The following is a 10,661-nucleotide window of genomic DNA, read 5'->3' on the forward strand; positions in this document are numbered from 1 at the left end:
AGATTTTCCGACCGTGAACTGCCCCCTGAATGGTTTACGACCGTAAACGGGTGTACGGCCGTAAACAGTTTACGGTCTTTGAAGATTTGAAGATTTGAAGCGTGTACGGCCATAAACTCAAGAACAAAGATGTTGGATTCGATGAAAAACGCGTTTTGGATGCTCCAAAACAACCTCCCAAGGTGTTCCTTGATGATTTTTGGAAGAATAAAGGTGTTTTCGGTGTTTATGATCAAGAGTTTAGAGAGAGAAGGAGAGAGTTTTCGGCCAGAAAAGTGTAAATGAGGGGTAGGGGCTCATATTTATAGGGGGTTTTCATGGTCGGTGGTGGGGTCCACCTATCGTTGGCTGTAAACGAGTGTACGGCCGTAAACGAGTTTACGGCCGTGAACATCACTCAGCCGAAAACTTTTTGATTTTTCAAAGGAAACTCGGGTTTTTCCCGCGATTTTGGTTCCGAATCATATATAAAACTCAAATATATAATTAAATGATTTTCCAAACCGAAGGAAATTGAGAGAACCCAATAAAATAAAATTTTATTAACGGAATTTAGCTAACAGTAACTAGAAAAAGGTTCGGGTTGTCACAATACTCAAGTGAGTTTATAAGCTTGAATGCATGATTGACTTATAAGCTTGTATATATGGTTTTATTCTAACTCCTACCCGCGTGCAGGGGGGGTGCGAATCTTGGATTTCGTAGGCCAAATTCACCGAACTTGTGAATAGGCGCGACCTGCAGACACAAATGCAGCTCTGAAAACCCGGGCTCGCACCCTTGGTTTGAATTTTTGTAACCGGTGTATATTAATGACATTTATTGGCATAATCAATTCCTTAATGACGAATTGATTTCTTGCTGATTACATAAACCAATATAAAAGCAGACATCTACTGCCTCATTCGATACAAATGAAAATACTGATCTTCTTCCTCCTTTTCTCTGCAACAATTTTCGGTGACTCTTTTAGGCAAATAGCTATATCTGGCAGTACACATTTATTGGGTTTTCATTCAAAAATCCGGTTTTACAACTGGTAAAAATGACAACGTAAGCTTTAAAATTATTGAATAAAACTAAAACTATTTTTTACCCACCAAGGATCATTTTGCAAGAGTTAGAAAGATTAAAACAACCATAGAAGGGAAAGCATAACAACCTTTGAAGAATTTGATCCTCATGGGAGGTTGGAAGTTGATGAAGTGTGACATGAAACTCTAAAACAAGAGTTCTCTAGAAGTATCCACCAAGAAAGAGTAGAACCATCAAAACATGCTAGTATTCACTTGTAATTTGTTGTTCATAAGCCTTTGAAATATATACCAATATATATGTTCAAAGGTGAAGCAACAAAGGGACTTCATCTAACATCAAAATGCAAGAGAATAGAGGAGGAGAAGAGCTTGCAAAGGTCGAAATTTGGCAGCCCCTTTGAGCCTCTCATGCTCACGGTTTTGGCTCCAAAGAAGAAGGAGAATGAGGCTTGCTTCAAGTGTATCAAAACTCTTCCATGCTCTCTCTTATATAATGACCAAAAAGAAAAGGGAGACCATAAAACAAAAGCAACATGGGACAACCTTCTTCCAAGCATGGCATGCTTCATTAAACAATTCAAAAGTGAGCCATGCTTGGTCTCCTCTTCTATTTTCGAGAAAAGCTAGCGACAAAGAAGACAAAAGTTATCTCATGGCTAGTTGTTATATATTTATATGTATATATATGTTATCTTTATAAAAAAACAATCTTATTTATAAAGAATTCCCAACATATATATCTATATATAACTAGTCATATATAAATATCTTATTTTATATAAAACTACATTTTATATAAATTGTAACTAGCTTATCTCTAAATATTATTAAAAGAGAACCCTAAATTCTAATCTTAAGAAATCAGGGCCCTTCATTACATTTCAATCCTTAATTTTTCACCCTTTGATTGTTTGCTGACATCATCCTTATTACTCAAACACTGTTACACGCTTATCTTTTCTTTCCTTCGTCATCTACCCTCTTTCTCTCTCTCTCTCTCTCTCTCTCTCTCTCTCTCAGTTGTAACCTAATCATTCCTTTTTACTTCACTAGAATCGCCATGATCTTCTTACTTTTCTCCCTCTCTTATGCTCTAAACCCAATCACTTCCTTCAATCGACATCAGGGTAACCCCATCGATTTCATACATCAAATCGATCCTATGTGTTCTTCCCCGCTGTTATGTGTTCTTCCTCTGACGACAGAATCTTGCCTGTAAGTCCGTAATTATGATCGTTGACCACTTTGATCTTATAATCGAATGGGTTTTTCATCTTTGATGTTTTCATTCAGAAATTGGAGTTTAATTGGAGAATTGTTATGGCAACGATAATAGGGTTCTTGAGGTTCTGTTGCTTCTCTTTCTACGTTTTCACTTTCTCTTTTCCGATTTCTTATCTAAGTAATGAATATTCAAATCTATAATATTTCTTGAGTTTTCTAAGTGTACGTTTTCACTTTTCTATCTGCTTATCTGTAATACACTCGATGTTTTTGATCGATGAATCAGTTGACCATTCTATTATGTTTCATGCTGGTTGTTGAAAAATAGGTTCGGACTATGTGCAGGTTTAGATTGAGGAGGTAATTTTCAACCCAAATATGAAAGTATGTCTATTTTGGGTATAGTGTAGCAGCATGTATTTGCTTCCTATAAAAAGGGGACAATGGGTTAGTTTTCAATTTTGATTTTGATATATCTCTTGATTGTAGAATTTATAACACTACTATTTTAAATTGTAGGCATCCATCGTTTCTAAATAACTCATATAATGCAATGTGGAATTCTAAGCTTAGCCACATTATTTTCACTTCAAAGGAAAATTCTAACCTTCTTATTTCAAAATACATAATTTATTATTCAAATATAAGATTAGCAAATAGCAATGTGCCCATACATTACTAACACACATTTTTTAAACAATAATATATTATAATTCTATAAGTAAAACATATGTAAAATAATTAATAATACGTCAAAGTTTACAAACCAAAGTTAAAATATGTATAATACAAATGACACTATTTAAAATCCACATTCTAATAATATTAACTATTCTCTACATCTCTACTGTCTTATATAAAAATTAAATAAAAATTATCCAAAAGGGGCTACTGAAGGTTCCTTCTAAAGTATATTGTTGTTATTAGGTAAAATATAAAGTATATTGCCCATATTATATCTACAATAAGGTTCCTTCTAATAATTGTTTCAAACCTTTCACACATACATATGGAACATTGATCTAGCAAGAACAGCCAACAGATCATTCAGACAGGAGTGACTCATACTTGTAATAAAAGATAAAATTTCATTTTTAACTCCCGATCGCGAAAAGGTTTGTAATAAAAGATAAAATTTCATTTTTAACTCCCGAAAAGGTTTGTAATAAAATTTCCTAATTAAAGCTTGTAGCCTCTAAACTTATTTGTAGACCTGTAATAAAAGATAAAATTTCATTTTTAACTCCCGAAAAGGTTTGTAATAAAATTTCCTAATTAAAGCTTGTAGCCTCTAAACTTATTTCAATAAATATGTAAATATGTCTTCGTTTAGCATCGTATACTCATTTGGTGATAAAGTAAGAATCTCAAATCAATGTCCATTTCACTCCTGTTCAAAATTGCCAAAGCACAATACAAAGTCATGCATCATATGCATACTCATTCAATTATTTACTAATATCAAAAGAATTATAAAAATAATTAAAAAAACTAAAACCAAAGGGTAATTATGTTAATCATATATTACTTATCACAATTATCATCAACTTATATTATGGCCAAATAACAAAATTAAAGAAATTTCAACAAACAATTTGTGAGCATTTCAACAAACCAAATTTGTATGCAAAAAAATGAAAGTACATTGCCACGTCACCTCTAATATATACAAACAAATGACCTTGGTTTACAGCACTGACCTCCTTATTGCTTAGAGTTTGAAATGTTTTCTGCAATTATGTATCTCACATTACAACCTTCAAGAAGTGAACAAATGTATTTAAAAAACCAAGGAATTAAGTAGATCAAATTCCATATGTGGTAAAAACTACTTAAAATCTCTAGATAGAACAATGTTTCAGCAAAATCCACCTTCATTAAAGCTCGCATGCTAGCTTTTACTAATCATTAAGAAAGAAAACACAAATCTTTTACAAGCACAAATACCAATCATTAATGTTTTACAAATATATATTGGAATTATCAGGTGTATTACATAATAATCATCTAAAGAAATCAAAACAACTACATGTTTGCTTATATACAGGCTATAAAAAATAATCAAACAGATAAAAACACATGTGATTCGTAGAATATTATGACATTATTTTCTTGATTCCAGAAGAACCAGAATAAAGTCTAGATTCAGGAAGATTAAACCTTACACACGCCTCGTTGGTGCCTTAGTGGATTCAGACAAAAAGAAAAGAGGTGATGGGCAAAGAAAAATATCATAATCACAGCGAAGAGTTCAGTTTCCATTCCAGTTTCAACTTTTAATTAATACATCAGAAATCGAATAAGAACCCTGGGTTGGCTTAGATTTAGGAGAAGAGATTGAGATGGCAGAATTCAAATTTTGAAAACTGAATGGACATAGGATTGGCCGAGATTGAAGGGATATAAATTTGGTGTTAATTGGGTTGCTATAGATTTCCTTGATTTGATAGCTTTTTTTGGAAACGGTTGCCATACATAATGATGATTTCAATTTTGTGAGAGTGGATTTAGGAAGGACACAAGGAGGACACGTGTAATGAGAAGGAGTTGTGCCATGTGGAATTTTTTTTTCTAAAATTACCACAAAATTACATGTGGCAAAATGCATGAGAGGATGACAATTGTCAAAATAGATTTTTATTTATTATGGTAGATGTAAGAGTGCTCAGTGTTGATACTTCCACTTAGTATTTTTATTAATCTACTTGATAGAATTTTATTTTTCCTTTTATGCACTTTGAAAACCTTTGAAAACATAGTCATAGAAAGCCTTGATTTTATCCCTTATATAGATTTTGTCTATGTTTTTTATTTTAGTATTTTACACTTTTAATTTGTTAACTCATGTCCTTGATTTTGACCTCACAACCTACCTTTAATTGGGTTTACTTATTATTTTACGTTTATTTTTTTGTTCTACTTTTAATTTAAATTTTATTTATATATTATCAAAATAAAGTATATATAAATAACAAAAATAATTAAAATTTTGAAACAAATTTAAATTAAAAAACATACAAATATGACATCAACACCAAATAGAGTATTATTGCAATCAGTTAAAGATCTTCGTTTGATTTATTAAATGTCATACCATACATTAACAAAACAAATTTTTTTATTAGTGGTGTAATCTAATTTGGTATCATGGTCACAAAGTAAATAGTTATCTCAGACCGTAAATTGAAATAGTAGTTCCCATGATGTAATAGTGACGGTAACGAAGCACTCACCCTACTCATATAAGATGTTGCTCGAAAAAAATATTCAAATGAATGCATATCACCATATGTTCAAACTAATGCATCATGAAATATTTTATAAATCAAACAAATATATTTAATTGATTATGATAATAATACGTATGTGTTGTGTTATTCTCATAATCGGTTAAATATTTTTGTTTGATTTATTAAGTATGAAACCATAAGCTAATAAAAAATTAATTTTTTATTAGTGGTGTAATCTAGACAAATATAACGGTCACAAATAACATTGCGGTCGCAGATTGTGATTTGAATTAGCGGTTCTCACGATGCATTAGTTTGGACGATTGTATGATATGCATTGATTTTAATATTTTTGTTGAGGAACATTTTATCTGAGTATGATGAATACTTTTTTACCGTCATTATTACATCATGAGAACTGTTATTTTAAATTGCGGTCCGTAGCCACTATTTTGGTTGGAGACTATGATACCAACTTAGTTTACACCATTAATAAAAAAAATATTAGCGTATGCCATAAAATTTATTAAATGGTGCTTAACCGATTCCAATAATACTATATCCGTGCGGTGTGCGTATCATATTTGCATGATTTTTTTATTTAATTTTTGTTTCTAAAAAATTATTATTTTTTTATTTTTATATACTTTACATTAATAATATATAAATAAAATCAAAATTAAAGTAAAACAAAGAAAAGCAAAAAAAAAAAATGAGTAAAACCTATAAGGGAAACCAAATTCAAAGACATGGGTTTCCAAATTAAAAGGTGTAAAAATAAAAAATAAAAAAAAAGATACAAAATCTAAATAAGGGATGAAATAAAGTCAAGGGATCAAAATCTAATTTATGAGCGTAGTTTCTAAAGGGTAAAAAAGGAAAAATACAATTTTATTAAGTGGGTAGATAAAAAAACAAAGTAGAAGTATCATATGCCCTCATGTAACAAGAATCCGTTTTTATCTCATATATTTTAGTTAATTTAAAAGTATTTTGTTAGCATATATATTTTAATTAAAGGAATCAAATATCATTAAATTTCACCTATTATATTCAAGGTAAGTCAACATATGAAAGCAAACCATGTCAAACCGTTGGTCAACTATGAAATACCTGCAATCTAAGAAAGATAGGATTAAAAATGCATAAAACTCGTCCTCCATTCATGTAAATCTTGCATTAGTTGACCAAGAACCTTTGGTCAACTATGAAATACCTGCATTAGTTATTTTTGTCTCACCTAAGTAGTAAGAGAAAAACTTGCTCCCTCTCAATTCTTTTTGTTTGTAAATCTTCTTATTTTTATAATCCAATCATGTATCGTGTGACAAAGGAAGCCTTAAAAACTATATTTTGTAGATATTATTATATATATATTAAAGTTGTGTTAAAAGATGAATAGTGAACTTGTGTGTTTTTGGTAGAAATGGTCCCTTGATTATAGAATTTTGGTATAGGGGTGTTTTATGGAAAATATTCTATTCTCTGTCCACGTGTTGGTCATCGTGCCCGGCCTCTCAGTATTTGATGTTTATCTGTTTTCGTTCTGTTTGCTTCACGATCCTTCCACCACCTCCCAAATCGAGTCTCCTCTCTTCTTCTACCCTTTGCTCCCTCCACCGCCAACCACTTCCTGATCCTTTTTATTCGGGAACAGTTCATCGCCACCGCCATCCAATCCGGTCCAGCAGGGTTACCGCCTCGGTTTGATCGTGTTGCCGTTTCCACCAACTTCGATTACCCTTCTGTCTTCAGTCTTCGTCTCAATTGCAACCGTAAACAACGGTTTCGCTTACGGATTAGGCTCCATCTCTCCAAACATAGGTCCCAACTCCAGGTTCGATCTTTGATGTCTTTTACCGGTTCGGTAGATGATGAGGCCCGACCGCATTTCGAGGATGAATAGAGTGACAGAAAAACCTAATTTCAGAACAGATTGCATACGGTTCTAAGTTCTAACCCTTGATTTTCGTTTTGTGATTTGTTTCAGAAACTTGCGATACATGGAGATTGGGGGTTTATATCTCCTAGCATTGGTAAACTCACTAGACTACAGACACCGTAAGTGTATTTTTGGAGCTGTAATCTTAACTTATTTAAGTTAATTTGTGTTTGATTTATGCATTTTTTTGTTATTATCAGGGCACTTCACCAAAACAACTTACATGGTCAAATTCCAAATGAAAATAGTAAATGTCTTCAACTAAGAGCTATGTAAGTGTTAAACTATGAAATAAATGCGTTTCTTGATTTTTGACTATGATTTAGAAATGTGAACTGATTAATGGCATACATTGTTGAGGATCGATCAGGTTTTAATGTTATCGTTTCCAGTACCTTCACTTTTGTTTTCAATTTAAGTTACAATTATGGCCCCTAAGATTATGTCTTTCAATCTCTTTACACCTTCCTTTTTATGTTTGAATTAAGTAGTATTTACTCATATTAGTTGTCTCTTTACGTTTTCTTCGTTTCTGTTTAAGATGGAATTTTGTTGCTGGAGGTAAACACAGGATGCTAAGGGCAGGAGGATACTTTGTCTGAGCAGCAGAACCTGTTTATAAACATGAAGATAAACTTGAAGAACAATGGTATGGAATCATCTGTTGTAATCATAGACGATTCCATAATAGTATGACCTCATAACAAGCTTAAGTTAATAGTTGTAGAAAGGTATAATACCATACAATACAAGACAGACCAGACCCTTCAATTCAAAATTTATATCCGTTTATTGTTTGCATTGCTGATACATATATTTTCCATGTAGTAGGCGACAGTTTGGGCTTCCAGGGCCTTCCCTTCTTCAGATTGATCATGATGACAGACCAGATGAAAGGACTTTGGCATCTTTTGGTCCATTTGGTGTGGTTTGGTGTTGTTGCATCGTATCATATTCATATGTTACTAATTATTGATTGAAATGCATGATGTAGGTTATTGAGAAAATACATGAGAATTTTTTCATGCAAGAATGTTTAGATGATGTTGATGTACGGAATATATTAGCATCAGAACAAAAGAAGATATTAGGTGGGTGTCTCACCAACCGGTACCTGCTTCTTCCATATTCACACCGTCTCCACCACTTATGGCTATCAAATCCACAAAAGTTTTTCATCTGTTGAGATTTGAAGCCTCTCATAACCATTGTCATGAAGTACTTTACGTAGGTTTGACCTTTTCCGCCATTCCTATTTATAATAAATTTACATTTCCATTTACAATTTTTTATAAACCAAAAGACATTTGGCCTAATGATATGGTGAGATGGTTGATGTGTGTGTTTGTATGTGTATGAGTGGCTGGTATGTCTGTGTTTATCTGTGTTCAGTGGCTGTTGTGTGTCTTAAGTTGCAACCAAGTAAGGATTTTTTTTTATTTTTTTATTTTTTTATGTAGGTGGCAGATTGTGTTCTAGCGACTACAACCATTGGTAGGGAAGTAAAGTGGTTTCGCACGGTGGAAATCAGAGCGCCTCCAATCAAACCGGGTATGCCTTTCTACTTAATGAGTTCTTTTTTCTTTTGGTGATTTACACTACAGTGTTATGAACTATGAGGAAAATGACTGAAAATGGATATTAATTGGCAGAATTTGCATAATCATAATGCAAGAAAAAATCCTTTGAAAGCAGAAAAACTGGTCGGTTCTTGTTGTGCACAAATAACCGTTGGTTTAGATTCAAACTAGAGATTTCAATTCATATGGCGGTCAATCCATAATACATTTACAGTTGCAGTCAACCCAATTCTTTAAGATTGCAGGGATATGTCAGAACTCATGTCTAATAAATCAATATATGTTTGCCAAAATGCCCCACTCACTTGTCAAATATGGTTTGCTTGCAAAGGGCAAGTCATTTATACAAAGTGTTGTTGTTAATTTATTGATAAAGACAAATAGCCCTAGATTGACCAATATGGTGTTGCAGGGAGCAATCTGCTGCTGTTAGGTGGGATGTAAGAAGTATGAAGGCATTATCGGAGACAATGCTGACACTTTCTCATCCAATTGATGCTAATGTGGAAGCAAAATCCATTCGGTGTTTGGAGAATCCACTAAAAACTGTCTGTAGCCCTTCAACTTCAAATCATTTGATGATTGATGATACAAAAGATCAATTGGTTCAATCAGTTTCTCTTATATGTTTTTGCAATAATACCACAAATTTTGTTTATTTCATTTTGGAAAAAATATAATATTAACTTTTTTCCAGGAAAAACCAAAATATTTATTTATTTTAACCAAAGTACTTCCAATAATGAATGTTTTTAACCAAAGTACTTCCAAAATATTTATTTATTTATTTTATAGAAAAATTTAATTTATTTTTTTCGTTCCATGGTTATTTACTTATCAACTGTCTCTTATATACCATTTCTAATTTCCTTTTCATTTATTTTTATTTGAATAAAATTTAAGGGAAAAAAAATTACCACACCCCATGGCCCCATCTCCATCCAATAAAGACAACCAATCAATTAATCTTTTATTTTCTCTAATTTCTTTTAACAGTTTCCTGACTTATGATGATTATGTTACTGTAATTGTTGATCAAGACAGCATCAATGGTTTAATTGACTTCATTTTTCAGCCAATAATCTCGAAAGAAAGAAGAAACATTACTCTCGGTTGCATTCCAGCCTTGTGATTCATCCAAATGGCCGTGAAAGTGAAGATCAATGGATTCTTGCAGAAGGTCGAGTAGAGGAATTCATACATGCTAAGGTATAAACAAAGTTTTAGGGCTATTTTTTTGGGCATTTTCGTCTTTTCACATCGAAAAAAATTCTTCATGGTTTCAGACACTATCAGCTTCTGATCTTCGTGATCCCGAGATTTCAAGTCTTATTGCCGTCAAAATGAAGGAATAACATAGCTAGCTGTGTCCAGGGGTAATAACTACTTCAGACATTGTTGTGAACTACTTAATCAGCTCAATGAATCAATGTTGCAATAGCGATATGAAAGCCTACCGACCTGATAGTCGCGACGCCTTCAACGGTTATCAGCACTAAAAGTGTATTGGTGTTGCGAAGCAAAGAAGGGACGATTTTTTGGTACATAAAAATCCCATTTTTTCAGTTTAAATTTGATACGAGCACCCATTTTGCAATTTAATTGGTATATAGAATTGAATTATATGCACTTTATTTTGATTATTTAA

General features: G+C 32.5%; 2 long non-coding RNA genes across 3 annotated transcripts; both read left to right on the forward strand.

The window, feature by feature from the left end:
* Positions 1 to 7,503: 7,503 nt before the first annotated feature.
* Positions 7,504 to 8,285, forward strand: LOC145123573 (uncharacterized). Its single transcript, XR_013715198.1, has 4 exons — positions 7,504 to 7,552; positions 7,634 to 7,705; positions 7,975 to 8,164; positions 8,265 to 8,285. It is a non-coding gene; the product is annotated as an uncharacterized LOC145123573 (long non-coding RNA).
* A 236-nt stretch (positions 8,286 to 8,521) lies between these two features.
* LOC145123784 (uncharacterized) lies at positions 8,522 to 10,139 on the forward strand. Of its 2 annotated transcripts, XR_013715321.1 has the most exons (4): positions 8,522 to 8,664; positions 8,894 to 8,984; positions 9,426 to 9,561; positions 10,089 to 10,139. It is a non-coding gene; the product is annotated as an uncharacterized LOC145123784 (long non-coding RNA). The 2 variants fall into 2 exon arrangements; XR_013715320.1 differs by lacking the exon at positions 10,089 to 10,139 and having other exon boundaries at positions 9,426 to 9,599.
* The last annotated feature ends 522 nt before the right edge of the window (positions 10,140 to 10,661 follow it).

The sequence above is a fragment of the Lactuca virosa genome, chromosome 7, assembly GCF_052849685.1.
Source record: "Lactuca virosa cultivar CGN04683 chromosome 7, Lactuca_virosa_CGN04683_v6, whole genome shotgun sequence".
Classification (NCBI taxonomy): Eukaryota; Viridiplantae; Streptophyta; class Magnoliopsida; order Asterales; family Asteraceae; genus Lactuca; species Lactuca virosa.